Raw genomic sequence first — 22,500 nt, 5'->3', positions numbered from 1 at the left:
AGGGATCAGCCTAATGCCCCACACAGTTGCTGATGAAGCCCATTTGTCTTGTATCATGATTGATATCCTCTTCGATGTGAAAAGGCAGCGGCAATGACAGCTCACTGGAATAAAGTGTGAGAGGCGGCGAGGAAGTGGGATGTGGAGAGGCCAGATGTGGCCGGTATGGATGAAGGGATGTTGTTGAGATGAGATTGCGTCCTGCATCAGCCACAAACAAACCTGTCAGAGACATCGACAGAATCATAAAGCGGCAGCAAATGCTGTCTCTGGGCTGTGTAGCGTAAGATACGCAACATCAACAAGCTGTTTTGGATTGATCATATTTGAAAGCTGGTTAGTGTGTAAGTGTGTGTGTATGCGTGGGTGCCTACATGTGTGCCTGTGTGCGTGCGTGGGTGCATGTGCAAGTGTTGTTTTGTACACTGTCTTCGGCTGGAAAATGCAACTCTGGTTATTTAATATTCTACTGCTATTTGTCTGCTTTTCTAGGAAGACATTGACTGTAAGACTGTGAAGGGTCGATAGAACTTGTCTGAACATTGAATTTGAATGATTGTTTCCCCTCTGCAGGGAAATTATTAAATGTCAATTGTGTGTGTTATTGATTTGGGTTCTTAATCACGGAGAGGATGTGAAATGACACATTCTCCTGACAGAGCTCATGTTTGACAGTCTGCAACCGAACATCAAAGTTCCATCAAAGCCGCGGATGAGATATCCAGGTATTGCGTCGTTTAAGACTACAGTTCACATTCACCCTTTCTGACGACTACCATTACTGCTGTACGGCTCGTGATTGCTTATTACAAAGATGAAGTCGCGTTTTGTAGAGGGATTTCTTTTTTTACTGTAATATAATCGTATATACATGTTAAATGAAGTTCAGCTGAAACATATTTGGATCTGTCTCAGGGAAAGTTCTTGAATTACACCCAGAACTAACTGATTGATAACATATCTCCCTTACTGGATTATGGTGTGTACACAACAGCCAGGCCAGAGCCAAGATGGAGACCATTCCACTGTTCCCATGGGGACAAGTCTCCCATGATGGACGACTGTATCGCTAAGGAACGTTAAAGTTAGAGTAAATTACCTGCCATTGAAACGTAACACGTGTGCTTTCTCAATGAGGAAAGACAGGACAGTGGAGAACATGGACTGTACCTAAACAGTACATTCTCTCGTGATTTATAGGGATAGTTCACCCAAATTACAAACCAAGTTTGATGGTTCCTTACCTTAAACGTATTCTACGGGCCAGGTGACACTCTAATTAACTAATAATCAACTAATTACATTAGTTGGAATCGCGACTAATAACTTAAGCTAACTTTAGCCAGCGCTAAGCAAATAACAACAGGAGTGAATGGGGCAAGTAGTGCTGGGTTCACTTTTTGTTTACACGGATTCCATAGAAACTTCTACTAACCTCCAACACCTATAGCAATCTATGCTCCCACTGCTCTATGGACAACGTTTGGACCCTCGTTGTTCATCGGGTCTTCTGTGGGTTCTGGTGCAACAGTGTTTTCCATCTCTCAGCAAGAGGTTCCCCCAGGATCGGCACTACATCAATTATATTCGGTTCTATTGCAGTCAGAGTGCAGGAGCGGTCCCTTCTTACATAATGGGTTCAGAGATTTAGACCTGGCCCAGATTGTGTGTGTGTGTGTGTGTGTGTGTGTGTGTGTGTGTGTGTGTGTGTGTGTGTGTGTGTGTGTGTGTGTGTGTGTGTGTCTGCGTGTGTGTTTGTGCCTGGAGGAATGATCAATGAGATCTGGAGGGGTTGCAGACGAGGCCTGGGCCAGGGACAGGACAGGACAGGAAACTCAGACGCTTACATAACGCTTGGATGGAGGGGATCGGTATTTGACATGTCAAACTCCCCGAACCCCCCCACCACCCCGACCCCCCCGACCCCCTCACTACCCCGACCCCCCAGCTCTCAGCCCTCCTCCACGTATCAGGTTAGCCAGGTCTTTCTGCAGGGCATATTTAGACTCGGCTTTTCATTCCTGCTGTGCAATCTGTTAGTGAATGTGTCTGAGTGCGATACTTGACTTGATCGTTTTGGGCATGGTATGTAAACTCATTTCACGTCGGGTAAATATTTGGATGGCTTTTACTGTTTCTTTTATTTCTTCTTTTATTTCTTTTTTTACCTCTCCACTCGATGCCACAGACAGTGCTGCATTTAACTCAATCTGTTTGCTTCGTTGCTCAGTCAGTGGGGCTTTGCATCTCCCTTAATGGAGGCTTTAGTTTCGTTTTGCTAGGGCTATTAGACTGAATGAGATTAAAAAGTCAAGGAGGAGATTATTAAAGACCTTGTGTTGCTCCTGAATGGCATGGATTTACCCACCACGGCGCGGCAAGGCAGGAAGAGAGGTCTTACCCGCTGCCTCATGGCCGCCGCGGCCCGGTAGCTTGTTCCCTCCCCAGCTGTATTTATAGAGCTGGGTGGGTGAGTAATTTGGCCGAGTGCCTGCTCTTCGATTTACAGGTCCCGGGAGGCCTCCCTGAGGTGATTTACAACCACCCCCCCTCCCCTGGCTCCTGCCACTGCCTAGCCCTCAGACGGTACAGTCGCGGCCCCTCGTCGGCCCCCTGTCAATGGCTCCCTGCGCTGCCGTTGCTCCGCGTGCAGTAGTAGCCTGAGCCTCACTTCCTCCCCGGCTCCTCTTCCCAGGCCCCGGAACAGCTAGCTAAGCCGGCTAAGTACATACTGCACGCAGCGGACGGCTAGTGCTACCCGTGCCCTGACCTTGTTTTAGGTCTCTGCTCTGCTGGTGGTTCGAGGCAGAGCCTGAGGAGCCGGCGAGGTTGTAACCCACGCACTGAGAGCCCGCGTGGGGAGGAGGGTGCGGGGCGGCGGAGGTGGTGGAGGAGGAGGAGGAGGAGGAGGAGGAGGAGGTGGAGTAGGGGGCAGAGCGTAGCGTTAGCGGCTGTGTCTGTCGGAGGAGAGGCAGGCTGGCTGGTGGTTAGGGACAGATGAGGAGATGAGTCCGTGCGGGTCCACAGTGCTACAGCAGCGGCTCCTGCTCCTTTAAGGCTCGGCGGAGAGGACAGTCTCCCCATGGATCTGAACTTGAACCCAGGTGTGTGTCTTCATGTCAGCCCCTGCTGCGGCTGTTGATTTTGACGAGGAAAATACGGGGGGGGGGGGGGAGCTGTGTTATTTGTGGGATTTGGGAAAGGGAGAGGGGCAAACAGTTGCTCATCTTACCTTTGTACATGACTTACCTACATTAACAACATACAATTTGTTGTTGTATGTAGTTCATTGTTCTATAATCTGAATTCCACAAGTTAATTTCTTGTGTTGAGTCAACTCTGTAAGTGGGTGTTTCAGAAGTTGTGGCTGATACTGTAGGTTGTGTTTATTGTTGCTGTGGTTTGAGATGGGCTGTTTTAGTGTGTTTGTGGTCTTCCTGCTCTGCTGTTACGATGCTCTCATCTTGTACGAGTGAGTCCCCAGAGATTTGATATTGATTCAATGGGTTGCTACTTCGAAGCCTGTATAAAATTAAGGATGTGTGTGTATTTTTGGTTGTTTGTTGTTATTTTTGCATAACAGTAATGATTATGAATTACTTACTGAAAATATGAAGTTAGAAATGATGAAGAAGTTGATGAAGGAGACTTTCTGATACAATGTGATTTGAGGGTGTTGACATGTTGCCGGTACAGAGGGTCTCCAGCAGGGTCATTGATTGGTGTTTGGGAGCCGGCCATACTGTACGTGTGATCCTGTTGAAGTACACATGCAAGAGAAACAGAACAGTATGTTCAGATCATACAGCGTTTAACATTCTATTAGAAATATTGCTTGAGATTCACCATACTGATCAGCTTATGTGTGTGAACATTCTGAAAAGCCAAACACTTGGGTGGATTGATGGTTTGAATGGGTTGATTCAAGATAAACGTTTATTTTTCAAGGATTCAAAGAGATCGCCTCTTTTTCCAGGTCAAGAATGAGCATGTTCGTGACTGGAATGAGAGTACAGTACATTGAGCTTAGTGTTCAAGAGATCATTGGCCTAACCCAACATTTCCCATGACCTCAGCTGTCAGAAAGGAACTCAGATAAGGAATGACTCTGAGCCCTGATCCTATGATGATGATGATGATGATGATGATGATGTCAGATCAGGATACATGGACTACAGGGGAGGCTGGTGGGGGTAGAAATTGTAATGCATGGAACAGAAAGGGGGAATGGTATCAAATACGTATGCTCATTCCATTCCATGCATTACAATGAGCCCGTCCTCCGATTTCTACCTCCACCAGCCTCCCCAGATGGACGAGTATGACTGGGATTCTCCACCAGACATGATCTCTATCTCCACTTCCTCTCCTGTTGCAAGTGATGATTCAGACAGATACCATTTTGGTCTAGGTTATTGCGCAATATTTTCTTTGGATTTGTGAGGCTAATCCTTAATACAAACAATGACATGTAATACATTTGGGAGCAGATGGAAAACCACAGTAGGCTAACCTACACAGCCCTTTAGAAAACCCCAGTAGGCTAACCTACACAGCCCTTTAGAAAACCCCAGTAGGCTAACCTACACAGCCCTTTAGAAAACCCCAGTAGGCTAACCTACACAGCCCTTTAGAGAACCACAGTAGGCTAACCTACACAGCCCTTTAGAAAACCACAGTAGGCTAACCTACACAGCCCTTTAGAGAACCACAGTAGGCTAACCTACACAGCCCTTTAGAAAACCACAGTAGGCTAACCTACACAGCCCTTTAGAAAACCCCAGTAGGCTAACCTACACAGCCCTTTAGAAAACCACAGTAGGCTAACCTACACAGCCCTTTAGAAAACCCCAGTAGGCTAACCTACACAGCCCTTTAGAAAACCCCAGTAGGCTAACCTACACAGCCCTTTAGAAAACCACAGTAGGCTAACCTACACAGCCCTTTAGAAAACCACAGTAGGCTAACCTACACAGCCCTTTAGAGAACCACAGTAGGCTAACCTACACAGCCCTTTAGAGAACCACAGTAGGCTAACCTACACAGCCCTTTAGGTGCCACGCAAGCATTGGTGCGCTGAAATACAAGTAACAAGTCGCTTAAAAAATCCCTGTCAGTCAAGGTGAGAACATGCAGGGATGAGAGTCATTTATACTGAGAGTCATTTATACTGAGAGTCATTTATATTGAGTCAAATTTCACTTAGCTGGAGTCAAATTTCACTTAGCTGGGGTCCTTCAGGCAGCTCAATAGCCACACTAGGATTCATAGCTCCCGGCTCGCCTGTAAATTCATCCCAGGGAGATGTTACCAGGCAGGGGTCTGAGGCACGGGGAAGGAAGGGGGGAGGAGGAGGGGGAGGAGGGGGGAGGAGGGGGGAGGTAGTGTCCCACTTCTGGCTCGGGACCCTCACTTTTCACAGAGTAACCTAACCTCGTATCCAATACAGCTGGCCGGGGTGAGTCACGGCAGAGGAGGTCAAGGGGCTTAGGGAGGCCTCTTGGACAATGTCAGAAGACCATCTCAATCAATCGCCCGAGCCAACGATGCTCTCTGGCTAATGGACAACTGCTGCTGCCGCTTGCTGACTTCATGTTATGTTCCCTTCCATTGGAATGAGCTTTTCGTCTCCATCAGGGAGGATGTAGGAGACTTACTGTATGGCTGTATGCTAACTTTACACCACAGGCAATGGCAGCGGCGGCTCACTGGGAGAGCTAACATACGTTAGCTTTCATATCATGTACAGTACAGTACCAGTCAGAAGTCTGGACACACCTTCTCATTCAATGTTTTTTTTTTTTATTATTATTATTTTCTACGTTGTAGATTAATATTGAAGACATCAAAACTATGAAGGAACACATATGGAATTATGTAGTAAACAAAAAAGTGTTAAACAAGCCAGAATATGTTTTATATTTTACATTCTTCAAAGTAGCCACCTTTTGCTTTGATGACAGCTTTCCACACTCTTGGCAAGGTGTGTCCAAACCTTTGACTGGTACTGTACATGTCTGTGTCGTGCCCCCAATGCATCTCCTCCTAAGCTTTGTGAGATATCCATGCCATTATGCAATGGTACCAGGGGAGGTTGGTGGAAGCAGAAATCGGAGGACAGGCTTATTGTAATGCATTGAACGGAATGAGGGATGCTGACAAACACGTGTGTTTGATTGATACCATTCTTCATTCCATTCCATGCATTACAAAGACCCCGTCCTCCGATTTCTACCTCCACCAGCCTCCCCTGATTGGTACTGGTAACATTGCGCCAACACTTCTCTGAGGTTGTTGAACGTCGTGGCTGTGGGGTGGAACATTGACATAATTACGTGCAGGTTGTTTTAAACCAGGGAGTGATTTAGGCCAGGGAGTGTCAGGTCTGCAGATAGGATGGGATGACATCATAGGGAAGGACCCCCCTCCCCCCCCACCCCACCGCTGTCAGCACTCCTTGATCATTCCAGATAGCCCTCCCTCCCCTCCCCTCCCACCCCATCCATCCACCCACCTCCCCACCACCCCTGTCCCTCTCACTGACACAATCTGCTGGGATCTGCCGTGCCCCCTGAGCCCCCCGGCCGGCCCGCAGCTTTGTCAGAGTAAACAACGAGGATGTGAGGCGTCAAGGCGGAGAGGAGAGCTGTGAGCGGCAAACAAAAACATGCTTATCTGGCCGCATCGCGGAGCAGGAGCCGCCGGACGCGGCCCAGCGACTGTCACAATAATTGGGCTTGTTAAAGGCTGCCAGTCACCAGGGGGTTATCCTGCAAGCCTCTGGGCAAACACACACACACACACACACACACACACACACACACACACGCGTGCGCACACGCAAACACACACACATGCGCACACACACACACACACACACACAGTCAGAACAATCATTCTCACTGCCAACGATTACATGGGCTTCACAGGACCCAAGTCGTTGTCATTTAAGTGGCATCTGTCCGTCCGATCATATGCAGCCATTCTACTGTAACAAGGTGAGAAATGCTTACAGGCTTGTGCGACAGTGTATCCTGATGGCATATTGGTGCCATGTTGGTTTCTATGTCCTCTGTCACATATATCAATATGCACTTCTGACATGACACTCGACACTTTATTATATTCCCTTATATTAAAAAGAGCACTCGCAAAAAACAATCCTGCAAATGTGCCTGTTGATTTACGGTCGCGCTAATAGCTTACCGCTAGACATATCAAAGGGAAGCGGAGGAGGCAGAAACCGGTTCTCAAGGGGGCGAGAGGATAAATCCCCTGGCCTGGGAAAATGGGAAGCGGTACCATTCAGAGCTCTGATTAATCAAGTGTCAGCGGTTTTCTAAAGTTCTTCTAGGAAGTTCAAAGGGATTCTGGAGGGCAGAAGAACTCCACAGCCCCATCGTGGCTTCAGGGGCTACAGGTGTGAATCTGCCCTGAGGGTTCAGCTTCAGAGACAGATGGTGTTAGTAAGCAGTGTCTTGGCAAGTCTACAGATATGAATGTGGGTCCTTCAGTAAAAGCTCAAAGGAGAGGTAGCTAGGCAGACAACAGAACCCTCCCTGGCAGTGTCTCGTCACAGTCTGGGTGGGCAAACGTGGTCCTATACGCTCCGCAGGTCATTATGATCAGTTTTCATGTTGTCTGCCAACCAAAACCACCTCCTGTTAAATTTTGTACTACAAAGAAATGAGGGGGTTTAACTTTCTGGGTTGTTATAAATCTCCTCGCAACTTTAAAGTGAAGCGTCGGTTATATTCTCCAGATATGTTCCGCTGTCTGCTCTCCAAATACGAAGAAACTGTAACTGTAAACAATGGCCTGTCAAGAGGGTTGATATCACCTGAGATTTCTCATCAGAACTCAATAAGCCTCTGCTTTGTTCCGCCTTAGGGCCAGGCGGTGTGGAAGCTGTGTCTGTGCTTTCCTGAAATTTTTTTTATTGCCAAAATGTCGTCTTCTATAAGCGTGATCAAGAACCCCAAGTTGCCCGCACCCATTGGATGACCCGTAATACAGGACAGCAGGCAGGTGTCGTTTGTGAAAAGACCTCAGTCGGGGGTGTGTGGAGAATGATGACCAGGAGGGTTTGTTGAGGTGCCTCAGTGACAAGGCACAAACTAAAGAGTGCCTTATGTTTAATCTCTAGAGCAAATCGCCTTAGAATGCAACTCAGTTTACCGTTAAGTATGATTACATTTTGTTTAACAGCTTTTCGTTTCGTATTCATCTTGTTAATGTGTTCACCATGTGAAGGAGAGCAGACCAAACGACCTCTTCATAAAATGCCATCGACCCTTGATTTGGGCATACTGTATGGGTAGTCTTGGTTCCAACACAGTTTGACCCGGGAGAGACCTGCCCACTCTGGGAGCTGTGTACCGTACAAAGTGTCCTTTTCCAGAAGTTTCCCTTGATATAAAAAGCCTCTAAGTATCAACCTACATGATGTCACTTCCTGGCCCGCTTCGTGTGTCGAGCAGCACGACGTTGCGTGCCTGTGTTCAAGTGACAACAGCTGCTTGCCCTCGCAAAAACGCTCATAGTCATACCTCTCATAACATTTTAATGACCCTTAAATCCCGCTTCAGTAGCTGATGGAGCCATCACAGGCCTTTATACACCACTAGCTAAGGACTTTGGCATTTCAACAAAAACTTGTCGCCCTCAACTGGCTTCTGATCTGACTGAAACACAGCGCTGCTGGGAAACCACCATCATGTTGACAGGCAGACAACTGCTCATGAACTAGTCTGGACAGAATGTTTGTGGTCTTTAACACTGTATCAGTTATACATCATTTTACGTTAGGGGCATGACATCGGTCATCCATATTTAATCTACCGTAGCAGATTGATTCACTACCTACAGTCAGTGAGGAACAATAAGAATAGGTTTGGAAACAAGTAGCATTTTAGCTAGAAGAGAATAGAAATTAGCAGATTTTTCAATCACAGTCTTACAAATTACTACAGGATCTGTTGCAACAAGTAATATAATCCCAACATAGTTTGAGCGATGATTCCACTCTTCTAAACTTGAAATTGATTTCCATTTGCATAATGGTGTATTTAAAGCCTCCTGGCAGAACACACAGACGTGGTTCTTTATTTAGGTGCCTATGTAGAAAGAACAGAGAACATGCCACTTTAACAACCCCGTGACCTCTTTGAAGAGATACAGTATCTCTCTGATTAGCTATTAATGACCTCTTCACCCCCACTACCCCTAAATTCCTTCTTCTAGCATTGTGACTGCCTATGGCCCCTGGTCTGAGCATTGATTACTTTATCTTATGATGACTGATGGATAGATGATTCACTTACTTAAACAAATGTATTTGTTGTAAGTCGCTTTGGATAAAGGCGTCTGCTAAATGCCATAAATGTAAATGTAAATGTAATAGCTTCTTTGACGACTGTAGTCACTCATGCCTACTGTACTGTAAGCCTATATTTACTGAGGAAACCATTGCATACTCAGCCCCACTTAAACTCTGTATTTACCTTACAAGTCAACATGTTGTCCCCCACTAATGATAGATAGATAGATAGATAGATAGATAGATAGATAGATTGTATGATTTTGCTACCATCCTGAACTCACCATGTAACTGTACACCCAGCGGCCACGCAGACCAGAGTCTCCCTGCCACAGAAACTCATTGTGACGTGCTAAGTGGTTTCATGTTTTTCTGTCAGCAACGAAGAATGTGAAGTGGATCTGGCCATTGTTCTCTGCTGGATCTAGTGATTCCTCTCCCTTACGGAGACCCGGGAGGGACAGTAGAGCCAAACAACACATGCCTTCTTTGACCTGACCTTTTCTATTCATTCCGCCTCAGTGAGTATCGAATGGGCACAGGGAGACAGGCGCTCCTCCCTCTAGCCTGTATCAGAGTTCTATGGCACAAAGGCTGTGGAGACCCAGGTGAAAGGACAGAAGAGACGGTCTATAGGTCCGTGTCTCCACGGTGACAGTGTGTGTTGGCGTGGACCACCACGACGGTTGACCTACATTCAACCTGAGCTGTGTAACCAACCAAACCTCACTGGGGGGCGTTGAAACACAACACCTCGGTGTAGATACATGCGGAGGAAGAAGCGGCCTTGGACACCAGGGCTAAATCTACATCTCATACAAGCATATCAGCCATCTGGTGCCCTCTACTCAAATGTTAGCCCAAGTCGTTGAAGTGCCTGTGGCTGTGGCTGGATTGAGGATCCCGTGTTATCAGGATGGAGAAGTCGTGGTGAGACTGCGTTGTCTGTGAAACCAACTCCAGTGGGATGATTAGAATGTTTCTGTTAGGTGATGAAGAGGTTCGGCCAACGCAGTGTACTGCAACCACGATTGGACCCGTCAGTCCACTAAGGAGTCAGTGCAAGAGATGGACTGGCAAGATTCCATGGATCTTTAAATATATATAAATATATACAGTATACTGTAGGTTGTTAGTGATGATGTACACAGACTACAGTTTTCATTGAGTTGAAAACAACATTATCTATTTGCTTTTTAAGCCTCATTTTTCATTCACCGCTAAATTCTTTATGGGTGTTCAATCCTAATAAGGCTGTAGACTCATTCCCGGCTGAGGTATTTGAGTTTGTGTGTAATGTGTAATGAATATGTTGACATTGAGTGTGGTCTGTCAACTCAGTGAAGACTGAAGAACACAAACACAGCAGGGTTTACATCCCCTTATTGTTGACTAGTTAATCATTCTGGTCAGAGGCACTGACTGTCGCTGTCCCTGGGCACTGACTGTCGCTGTCCCTGGGCACTGGCTGTCCCTAGGCACTGACTGTCACTGTCCCTGGGCACTGACTGTCGCTGTCCCTGGGCACTGACTGTCGCTGTCCCTGGGCACGAGAGGCTACAGAGCAGAAGTAACCTCAGAACAATGTTCTACCATTCACAGGCCATTCATGATTTACCTCAGTCAGCGACTCAGCAGAGTCATCAACAGCCCTTCCTCTCTGGCAATTAGTCCAGTAGCCCTCTGCTTCCCTTTGCTCTCTTACCTCATTTCCTGTCTCGCCAAGCAGTGGGTCCAAGTGAGAGCCTAGCTGGCTAATGAAAGACTCGAACCCTAACTTGGAAATAGATGGCTAACGTAAGCTAACGTAAGCTAACGTAAGCCATGCGGTTGTTTATTTTTTTATTTTTTTACATGTAGACTATTTCTCTGCCATCCACTCTGTTAGGTATACAAACTGAAGCTCTATGCCTGGTTGGACTGTTAATGACAGATCATATGGTCAATATGCGATTCCTGTTTCTGTTTGTTTGTGGGGGCTTAGCCAAATGGTCCCGGGTTAAGCCCCACCCCTTCAAGTTGGCTTGCAGCCTGTGAAATCTTCCTCTATTGTTCTTCAATGGTGCTGTAGAGGAGTGGGTGGAGCCTATAGCCTATAGCCTGTCCACCCCAACCCCCAACCCTCTGCCCCCTCTCTCAGCTGTGCTCACTGACTCAGAGCCAGCAGGCCAAAACTAGCAGAAGCCCCAGGGACCAGAGGTCTCCAGGATAGCCACCCAGTCCACCAGGACGTTGTGTCCCACTCAGGAGGCCTCTTCTCTGGGATAAGTCAGTGGGAAGTAGAGCATGGAGGTGGTGCAGCAGGAGGCAGCTCATCATTTGTCACAGTATGGGCTGTATGGATCAGATATGTCAACACCGTCTCACTCAGGTAACAACCAATTATGTGTGTTTGTTTGGCTTGTCCTGGCCTGTCGTTGGGCTAAGCATGTTGCCACAGCAACACAACAGTTCTGTGATTCCTAATGATTTGTTACTAGTTGCAAACCGTGCTCAGGGCTGAATATCAGGGGAGGCTGGTGGAGGTAGAAATCGGAGGACGGGCTCACTGTAACGCATGAAAACGGGACGAGGAAAATGATCAGACACGTGTGTTCGATACCGTTCCTCATTCCGTTCCTCCGTGCATTACAATGAGCCCGTCCTCCGATTTCTACCTCCACCAGCCTCCCCTGCTGGACATGTATTACGCATCGTATCGGTGTACGAGACGAGACGAGACCGTCTCCAGGTGGATAACATCCCTCAACATTCACCCAATGAGAAGAGCGAGAAGAGAAGAGAAGCTTTATCTCATTTTCTTATCGTTTGTTAACTCCAGTGATTTAGTTTGAATAGCTCAGCTAGACCACTACACTATTTATGTATTTATGAACATTGTTTATTGTGCCTTGTGCTGATTATTGCTGTTTACCACATTTACCACAGTAAACTGTCATTATGCCTGCCTGCTCTGTGGGACAGGTATTTATGAGGAGTCGTCTTCTGAGAAGCTCTCAGACTATCATTAGACACAATATTCAATCTCAACGTGTCCCTGCACGCATATACAGCACAGGGATCTGCTTTAGCCAATGAGAGGGCTACACACACACACACACACACACACACACACACACACACACACACACACACACACACATATGCACACACACGCATTCACTCATGCACGCTCTCACCCACACCCACACACACATCCACACCCACACACACATCCACCCACACACACACACACACACACACACACACACACGCACACACACACACACACACACACACACATACACACACACACACACAGATGTATATTCCTTTCTTCTAGCATTGTGACTGCCTATTCCCCTGGTCTGAGCATAGATTACTTTATCTTATGATGACTGATGGATAGATGATTCACTCACTTGGACAAATGTATTTGTTGTAAGTCGCTTTGGATAAAAGCGTCTGCTAAATGTCATAAATGTAAATGTAAAATGTGTAAATGTGTCAGTTTAGTTTCTGTATTCTAGTCTTATGGGCCTAATGCACTTGTCCTGGAGAATGTGAAGATCTTGTGTGTCTGATTTGATAAGGTTACATCATGTATTTGGGACAGACCAGGAAGTATGACATATGTTTTACTCATTCAAGGCAAACAATGCTTAGCGATGTCTGAATGGTCTGTTTTCCGGCCAGCAGCTGCAGCTTCCTCTTGTACTTGGCAAGGACGAGGATCAAAGTCAGCAAAAAAATAATAATATTGGAACAGACGACATGACTGATCCCAACTCTTCTAACAGCTTTCCATCGCACTAAACAACTTTACCCGACCATTATGTCAAATTGAAAATGATTCTATTTGTCAAATACCAATGCTATACCGAAAAGCTGTCCATACAGAGGAATTTCAGGTTGCTTTCTTTCAGAGGTCAGCCATTATGGGGCAAGGCGGACTAAGTAGTACCCCAGGTATTTCTAGCCAATTACAGCACACAGAAACCCTTTGTTGTGGTCCACCTGGTGGGGGCCATGTTGGATGTAGTGACTGGGTCACTTGGGACACAGAAATACTCTAACTGCTGCTATACTTTAGCTATATGTGTGTGTGTGTGTGTGTGTGTGTGTGTGTGCGTGTGTGTGTGCGTGCGTGCGTGCGTGCGTGCGTGCGTGCGTGCGTGCGTGCGTGCGTGCGTGTGTGTGTGTGTGCGTGCATGCGTGTGTGTACTAACTATCTACGGAGGGCAAACAAGTTCAGGAAAGGAGTCCAGGTCAAACCAGGGAACGAGGCTTCATGATGCAGCGTTGAAGAGTCTGACTCAACATCTGATTCCTGAGCTGCCTTGAGTAGCAGACCCGGCTCCGACATCCTATTCCCTCCCTGTCAATGACTGACAGTGCGCATGATTTAACTTGCCTGGCGTGCAATGGAAACAACAGATTCACCCCAAAGAGCAAACTACTACTATACCATACCCCAGCTTGCAACATCAAGTGCACCTATATAAGAAAACCAATGGTATTTTGACCCAGGTCTACTGTGTAGTGCCTAGCCTGACGGACAGATGGTGTTAGAAGGTGTTGACCACAGACCTGTGATCCAGTGACCTATTAGATGTGTGAGATATCTGATCCACGGGCTCAGGGCCCACGCTCTCCACCCTGATTGACAGGTTCTGCTGTGGCTGCATGGATACGGTGTCTGACAGGGCCCTCAGTGCTTACTGTGCCATAACGCGCATAAACACCACTTCAAGGTGACTGTGTTTCAGCGCCGGCTATTCGGTAATGATACTGAACGTCATGCTGTGAGGTGGATTTAAGCTTAATGGCGTAGATTTGACATGGATATCTTGGACATCCTGTCTCACCTCACTAAATATCCTGATGCTTTTCATGTAGAAAAATGACTTTGAAGGGTAATTACGCATCATGCAGAGGCTTCTTGCTTCTGTGGTATTCTTTCTATTCTTTTTGATTTAGGGCCTAAAGGTGTAATGTCTTTTTTCGATGTTACACTGTGAGTTTGTCTGGGTAGTTTACCTGCGTTAAAACAGGCACTAAAAAGCAATTTCCTGGAAGTACCGGTATGAGGCGCTGGAAAGTGAACTTTCTGGGAAGAGTTCACCCCTGTGTTTAGTGTTTGGGCTTCTGCACTGAGGCGTGGTAAATTTGGAGGTTCACGCCTGTCGCTCCAGGAGCGGCTACCGCGGCGAAGGTCGGTCATGTATGGCCAGAGCCCTCGGGCCGCGAGAGGTCTCTTGATGAGGTCCCGGCCGCAGTGTCTGATGGTTGCCGTGGTGATGAGCATTAGACCAGCACAAACAGCTGGAGAGAGAGAGAGAGACTTCTACAGAACGCCTCACTATGGCTGCAGCTAACCTCACACTGCTTGAAATAAACACTGGCGGGTTTTTGCTTGGAATGGGGGTTTTAGGCAAGAAATGCCTTGCTCTGTGGTGTGCTGTCACTGATTGACAGTTACCTTGATCGGCTTGGTCAGGATTCTGGAAACAATGCTGTCTTATTGCCCAATCACAGGAGTTCATGACGAGGGCAGACACGGTGCCGTCAGACAAGCAAGGTTGCCTGTGTCTTTCAGTAAACAGAGGTCATTTACAGGAGACTCGATTTTAATAGAATCGAACTTTCTTAGGTTTGTAAAACATCTTATCTCAAGGCTTTGAGATGGTCAATGTATGTGCAGATAATTCTGGCTCGCGTCCTTTTATGTATTCAGCAACAGCGACATAAAATGGATTTCCCTGAGAAAAGAAATCCCAGAGGTTCTCAGTGAGCTTTTATTTCATTACGTTAATTACAAAACCCAACAATTGCTGAGGACAAAACAGAGATCATAACATATTTATATATTCAAACATACAGTACCAGTCAAAGGTTTGGACACAAACTTGCCGAGAGTGTGCAAAGCTGTCGTCAAAGCAAAAGGTGGCTACTTTGAAGAATCTGAAATATAAAACATATTCTGGTTTGTTTAACACTTTTTTGTTTACTACATAATTCCATATGTGTTCCTTCATAGTTTTGATGTCTTCAATATTAATCTACAACGTAGAAAATAATTTTAAAAAAATAAAGAAAAACCATTGAATGAGAAGGTGTGTCCAAACTTTTGACTTGTACTGTGTATATATATATATATTTATAATCCATCGGCTGTAATTCACTATATTATTCAGTGTGTTTGGCTGTTCAGTGTCTCTGGAGTCAGCGGGCCTCTGTGGCCACTGGCAGCGTGCTATAAGCCTAGCTAAGTGCTTCTCCATCCACTCTTATTAATGCAGTTTAAAATGCATGTTACTGCGCCGGTGGGTTCCATCAATACAACAAGCTGTCCACACAAGGCATGCTGTGCATTTATCAACAGATAGACATTTTGTCACCTCCCTCATGCCAAATTGCTATGCAAATGGTCCCTCTTGGTTTTTAATCTATATTTCATATTAGGTCCTGGCGTGATGTACCATGGGGTAACATGATGTCTAGTAAGAAAACGATGGCAATGTGTTCAGTTTGTCCCAAGAGTAATGATGTATATTTATATATATATTTATTATTTATATTTATTTATATTTATATTTAAGAGTAATGACAATATTTCTTGTTAAAGATGTGTTACTGGCAAAGTAGACACAACGATTTGCGTATCTATTATGTACAGTAGAACATGCCTGTTGATTGCAGTCTCAATCACCAGGACACAAGGTCCCCTGAAACGTCTGGTGAACCCATCACTTAACTCCCGAACCCTTCACTTCTCCACTTCCATTCTCTCCATCTGTCCCCAGATGTCTGCTTCTTCAGCATGCGACTTGTTTACATACCCCAGCAGGGCTTGGCCTGGTTTATGGGTGCATACTTCTACTGCATATTTGGCCAATGTGCAAATAGCTTTTTGTCTGGTTTTCTCCATGCAGTCAGGTGACATATCTGAGGAATGCATGGTGTTCTAAACATTCCCCTAAAAGTTTTTGGAGGCAATGGCCGTACTGTGTCTCCCTGACAGGAGCACGTTCAGTTTCCCACTCCCACATTATTCATTCATGCCACATTCGTCAGGTTTTCACTTGTTTACCTCCCGTGGGCCACATTGCACCGTTGTTGTATACTAATGTTTGTGATTAAGAACCGCAGTGAATGTATCAGGAACCATGCAGTGCTGACGGACTAGAAGGTTTACTGTAAACAGTCGGTCCCCCGTTCTCCAGCACACAGCAGAGCACTTCAGCAGACGACAACAAACAGCTATCAAGATACTCCAGCCTAGGCAAGGCAGGGCTTGGCCTGATGTCAACCCCCTCTGCTTTGCAGTGCCATTGTCATCCGGCATCTGTGAGCTGTGAATATTCAAATCAGTGTGTTTGTCTCAAAGAGCCCTGGGATGCTTCGCTGCTGTTGCTCCTCTCGCAGTCCCAGAGAAGCTCCATATGCATATGTTGATTTTCTGTGCCTCCGTCTGTGTCCCTATCTCTGCACCAGGGGAGGCTGGTGGAGGTAGAAATCGGAGGACGGGCTCATTGTAATGCACGGCACGGGATGGGGAGCGGTATCAAACACCTCTGTAACAAAGTGTGATTTATACCTCCACCACATTCCACTGCTCAGCACCAGATTTGGGCACTGGAGGACAGAACCACAGGGTACCTATCATTTATTCAGAATATGATTCCGTTGTTTACCAGACCGAAACCTGTCTCAGTGTGGACGGTATATCAAATACATCTCCGGTTGTGAAAAATCTTGAATTTGTAAAGGAAATTTGCAAAGGAAAGTACTACTGCTTTGTTTGTTTGTGGAGGCTCAGGCGCACAGTGTTGGAGGCTCTTGGGATGCATTCAGGGGACGTAGTGTACAGGGCTGTAGGCGACTGTCTTCTCCCTCCATACCAGCCAACTGTCTAAAAAGAAAATGAACAGGAAAAACCAATAGGTTGTAGCTCAGCGAAGTGGCGTGGTACCACAGCAACGCCGTGCAGTATAATCCTGTTGTATGCCTGTTTAATGTTTAAAAGCTTCTGAACGAAGTGCCACAGAGCGCGGGAATGCCACCGGCCATTTGATTTTAATAAGGACAAAAGCACTCACAGGACACCAGGGAATCACAATACGTTTGCATGACAATCAATCCACACACAATGCCGGCCAGGAATGCTTGAGAAACGGTTGCATACCAAATTTGCTCAGGCTTTCACATTACCATGTAGATCAGGTGACGGGCTGCGTTTTGGAATGTCAATATATCTCTAGTTAAGTCCACACAGTCACTTAGCCTAGAGTGAGGCACATTGACAGTTGTCTGCGGCACGCATTGTTTGGGAGGCCATCTTGAATGTTCCTCTCAAGAGTGTTGAGGAGGGTTTGGGGTTGAGTCAGCCTTTTTGCTCATGATCTGTCTAAAAAAACAAAATGGTGATGCACTGATAGTCACACCACTTGATGGAAACATCATAAACCCACAACAGGAGTCTGTTGTAGAGAACAGCGTTATTCTCTGTGTAATGTCAGACTCCCAGGGTGAGTAAGCGGGAACTTCCACAAAAATGGCCAGTGATTCAGGACATCCTCAGGAAGATTAGTATGAGGAACTACGTGTGGACAACAGGACATGCAAGGAATGCAGCAGAGACATGGACAGGCAACAGAGGGGTCAGTGTGTGTGTGTGTGTGTGTGTGTGTGTGTGTGTGTGTGTGTGTGTGTGTGTGTGTGTGTGTGTGTGTGTGTGTGTGTGTGTGTGTGTGTGTGTGTGAGTGTGTGTGTGTGTGTGTGTGTGTGTGTGCGTGCGTGTGTGTGCCTGCGACGCTCACAAGAGAGAGAAACAAAATCGAAATCAGGTTCGAATTTAAACAATAAAGCAGGTCAGGATTTAATAAAACACACATGGGATTTCCCTGTGCATTTACATGAGCAGTCAGTTCAGATCTGTTAGCGGCCAGTGCAGCCTGGGTGAACCCAGTGCACCTGTCAAGCCACAAAAAGCTTTGGACAGTGAGAGACATGCCCTTCCTTTTCCTCGCCTCTGCCAAAAATCACTTCGCTCTCTCTCTCTCCCTCTCCCTCTCCCTCTCTCCCTCTCCCTCTCTCTCCCTCTTCCTCTCTCTCTCTCCCTCTCTCTCCCCCTCTCCCTCCCTCTCTCTCCCTCTCCCTCTCTCCCTCTCCCCCTCTACTCTCACCGGCACAGCGCTACGCTGGTAGGGGAGGGGAGGGGAGGGGTTGGAACGATTTAATCCCATTGTCTGTCAGCCGGTGCGCGAAGCATGTTCCGCGGAGGACCCTTTCGATCCGTTGAAATCATTTTGAAGTAGGAAGCTCTCTCCAAAAGCGGAGTACCACGGGTCTTTTTCCGAATGGGGAACCGTCTTATGTGACAGACATCTGAACTGCATATTAACGGGTCAGTAATGCGAGTGTTTAGTCTATATAACACTTTCACTTGGGATTACTTTAATAGCCTTTATTTACCGCAAATCGGTTGCCCACTGCACGTAATGCATTTTGAGAAATACTTTTTTTTTTTTTAAGTACATTCTAGATGAACGTTAGATTTGAAATCCTCTGTTTGATACGCGGGCAACTATTATTGATACTGTATACGTATGATACCAACGTTTTATCCGCTATTAGCAGATTTTGTTATTGCAAAGAGAAATTGTTTCTAAGTCCCTGGAACGTGAATGTTTTGGGCAGATTCATCCCGTGTTGATGTTGATGAATAAGTGTTGTAACCTATGTGTATACAAACATATGCAATGACTTCCTATTAGATTTCGTTTTTCTATTAAAATCAAAAAATCCCAAATTTCACAACACATTAAGAAATACTGTAGAAGGATGCCTCACAGTAATAAGAGCTTGTTACCATCTCAAGCCCCTGAATTGGCAGAATGATCAATTCTGTGTAGCCCATAAGGAGTGTTAATTAAGGTGTGTATCTCTGAGAGGTAGTCAATGGGATGTGGGGAGGTTGGGGCCAATCATGGAGTTATCAAAGGCAGTTAATGATTCAGGAGCAGATGCATGTGACTCGGAGGGCCCTGTCAATGCTGCCCACACTGACACCAAGGGCACAGGAGACACATATATCAGCCAGGCCAGACATAACATGGGCGTGTGTGTGTGTGTGTGTGTGTGTGTGTGTGTATGTGTATGTGTGTGTGTGTGTGTGTGTGTGTGTGTGTGTGTGTGTGTGTGTGTGTGTGTGTGTGTGTGTATGTGTGTGTGTGTTAGACATGGGGTTATTATGTGTCCAGGTGAAGGTGTGTGTGTGCGTGTGTGCTTGCCTTTGTGTGATCTCTCCCTGCCAGAGATCATTAGACTCATTAAGAGGCAATCAATCACCAGGTCCTACAGCTCACAGCTACAGCCAAGTCAATAGGTAAAGTGGCTCCTCTTCAAGAAACATGAGTGGATTCTCAATAGACCCCTTGTGAGGAGTTGAAAAAGTCATTTCTATAACAAGCAAATGACATGACAATGTTCTGATGCATCCAATATTAGATCCAATACCCCGACCAGTGCCAAGAGGTCGGGGAGATGGAGGCGGGGTGGGGGTGGGAGGGGGGAGGGGGGGAGGGTGACTTCAGTTCAAATACTCTCTAGATTTCTGATCCTACTCAACAGCTCTTAAGACTCCCTCCCCCCACCTCTAGCCCGAGGAGCCAATCAGAAGGGGGTTTATATGGGCACCTGTTGATAACAGGGCTCAAACTTACCACGTCAGTGTGACAGGCTTTGTGATTGGTCGACACACAGTGTTATTAAAAATTAGCAGCTGGGTCAGTATGACTGAAAGTATTGATGCTGCAGCGTTGCTGTACTTGGTGATGTGGTTGGTTTCATTACTTATTTTCAACTTTGACCCCTGGTTTTACAGTGCCTTATTTGTTGGTGTTGAAATCCTTCATCTTAGCATCTAGAGCTTTCAGAATGTAATGGCAGCTTTAAACAATCTACAGATATTACCAACAAGACACTCAAGAGACACTCAACATTTATATTGTTAAAATCTATCACTTTGTTTTGTTATTAGTCAAGGTGTACACAGTACATCTCTACAGGACATCGAGAAGCCTTGGAAGAAAATGAGGGCTTTCATCCCGAGTACTGTATTTCGTTTCTGAATAAATGTCTTGGTATGCTAAAATGCATCCATTAGGTAGCAGATGGGTTTGGTGTTGCTCGAGGTTTAACGTGTACGTTTGTGACACAGCGCTCTGTCAGTAAGAAGCATTCTCAACAGATTGAGCACGTTGCTATCCAAACAGCCACATCTGCTGCCCCTTAACGAGTTCTCATCAAGATTGACGGATTCATGGGTGAATACATCACGACTGTCATAACTAGCCTCCAGTTACCGTATATCTTCCCGAAGCTAGTCTATTCTCTGCCCTGGGGTCTCTGGTGAGACCCCAGAGACCCCAGGGTCTGGTCTCTGGCCCTGGTCTGGCCCTGGTCTCTGGTGCTGGTCTGGCCCTGTTCTGGTCTCTGGCCCTGGTCTGGCCCTTGTCTCTGGCCCTGTTCTGGTCTCTGGCCCTGGTCTGGCCCTTGTCTCTGGCCCTGTTCTGGTCTCTGGTCCTGGTCTGGCCCTGGTCTGGCCCTGGTCTGGCCCTGGTCTCTGGTCCTGGTCTCTGGTCCTGTTTCAATACTCTTAAAAAGCGTCCATCCTTCCTTCCTCCCTTCCTTGAAAAGCCACTGATCTGACATGACTTGATTGGTGAAATCAATGTGAAAAGCTTCATTTGACCAATCCTAACGTGGTAGATCAGTGATTACTTCAAGGAAAGTAGGGTGCATTTTAAAGTATTGAAATTCAATCCAAGACTTCTCAACCATACTTGTTTCTGTTCTGGATGGTGGACTGGTCTGCTGGACCGTGTTAGTGGACACATCAAGTGGCTGTAAGGAGAGAGGGAGGGAGGAACATACTCTGCAGTGTGTGCATCTGTGTCTTGTTTACGTTCAACCCTCCTTCAAACCCGCACAGGGCGTGCTTCCTCTTGGATCTTGGCTCCTGTGTGCGTGTGACAAGGCTGCAGCAGATGGCACGTAAACACACACACACACACACACACACACACACACACACACACACACACACACACACACACACACACACACACACACACACGCACAGCCAGAACCCCATGGTGTACCTAAGTGAGTGTGTGTGTCACCCTCCCCCAAACCCTGAACCCTTATCCCCCCTGAATCCCTGAAATCAGACAGTTCAGAACCTCATGGAATACACCAGCCAGCCAGCCAGCCAGCCAGCCAGCCAGGGTACTGGGTTTGACATGCACCAAGCAGTGAGCAGCTGTACCAATGGAAAAGTACTTAAAGAAAAAAGGGATAATTCAGAGAAAAAGGGTGACTCAAGTCCATTCCATTTTGAGCATAGTTCTGATTTAATTCAATAGAATTTTGAGTCAAGTTCCGTGAGTAGAGGGATGTTTGATGCATGTGGCAGAAGGGCACATACTGACACAGTAAAGGCACAGAGTCACTTACCGTATGTCATTATGGTGACGGAAAACATCTGTTAGCGTCGTGCTTGTCTATAAATACACCTTTAATAGCTGACATGCTGATCTCACCCTCGACAAAATCAATGGGGAGGACAGAGCAGGGTCCCTGGAGGTTGGCACGGAGAGCAAGAGTACCATGAATAATTTAGTCTGTGTGCCAAATCATTTTTCTATTAGCTATCCACCCACATGTCGGCAAGAAGGCGAGACGGAGGTACAGTATCTCCTCCAATCAGACTTCAGATTGAGCTGTACAGAGGTGGGGTACAGTACCACCACCACTGTCATGGTATTCACAGCGATGTGATTGGGGACTTCAGAACCAAGCTCTCTGCTGCTGAACTTCAACCTCTCACATGTTTGGCACTGTGTGTCACAGCCCTTAGGGCAGTGTGTTACAGCCCTTAGAGCAGTGTGTTACAGCCCTCAGAGCAGTGTGTTACAGCCCTTAGAGCAGTGTGTTACAGCCCTTAGATCAGTGTGTTACAGCCCTTAGAGCAGTGTGTTACAGCCCTTAGATCAGTGTGTTACAGCCCTTAGAGCAGTGTGTTACAGCCCTCAGAGCAGTGTGTTACAGCCCTCAGAGCAGTGTGTTACAGCCCTTAGAGGAGTGTGTCACAGCCCTTAGGGCAGTGTGTTACAGCCCTTAGAGCAGTGTGTTAC

At 46.5% G+C, this 22,500-nt stretch overlaps 1 protein-coding gene across 2 annotated transcripts in view; it reads left to right on the top strand.

Annotated features, from left to right (window-relative positions):
• The window catches only part of arhgap24 (Rho GTPase activating protein 24), a gene marked incomplete at its 3' end in the record, with an annotated part of 91,858 nt that overhangs the window by 53,669 nt on the left and 15,689 nt on the right, over nucleotides 1-22,500 (top strand). Inside the window, exon 1 of one of the 2 annotated variants that reach the window (XM_083670425.1) lies at nucleotides 18,589-18,707. The exons of the other annotated variant lie outside the window; for it this stretch is intronic. Of the gene's footprint in view, nucleotides 1-18,588; nucleotides 18,708-22,500 lie in introns of those variants that run through there. 2 annotated transcript variants of the gene reach the window in all.

This window comes from Argentina silus, assembly GCF_951799395.1.
Source record: "Argentina silus genome assembly, chromosome: 5".
Classification (NCBI taxonomy): domain Eukaryota; kingdom Metazoa; phylum Chordata; class Actinopteri; order Argentiniformes; family Argentinidae; genus Argentina; species Argentina silus.
The sequence above is the reverse complement of the archived record's forward strand: the minus strand, read 5'-3'. Positions and strand labels throughout refer to the sequence as shown.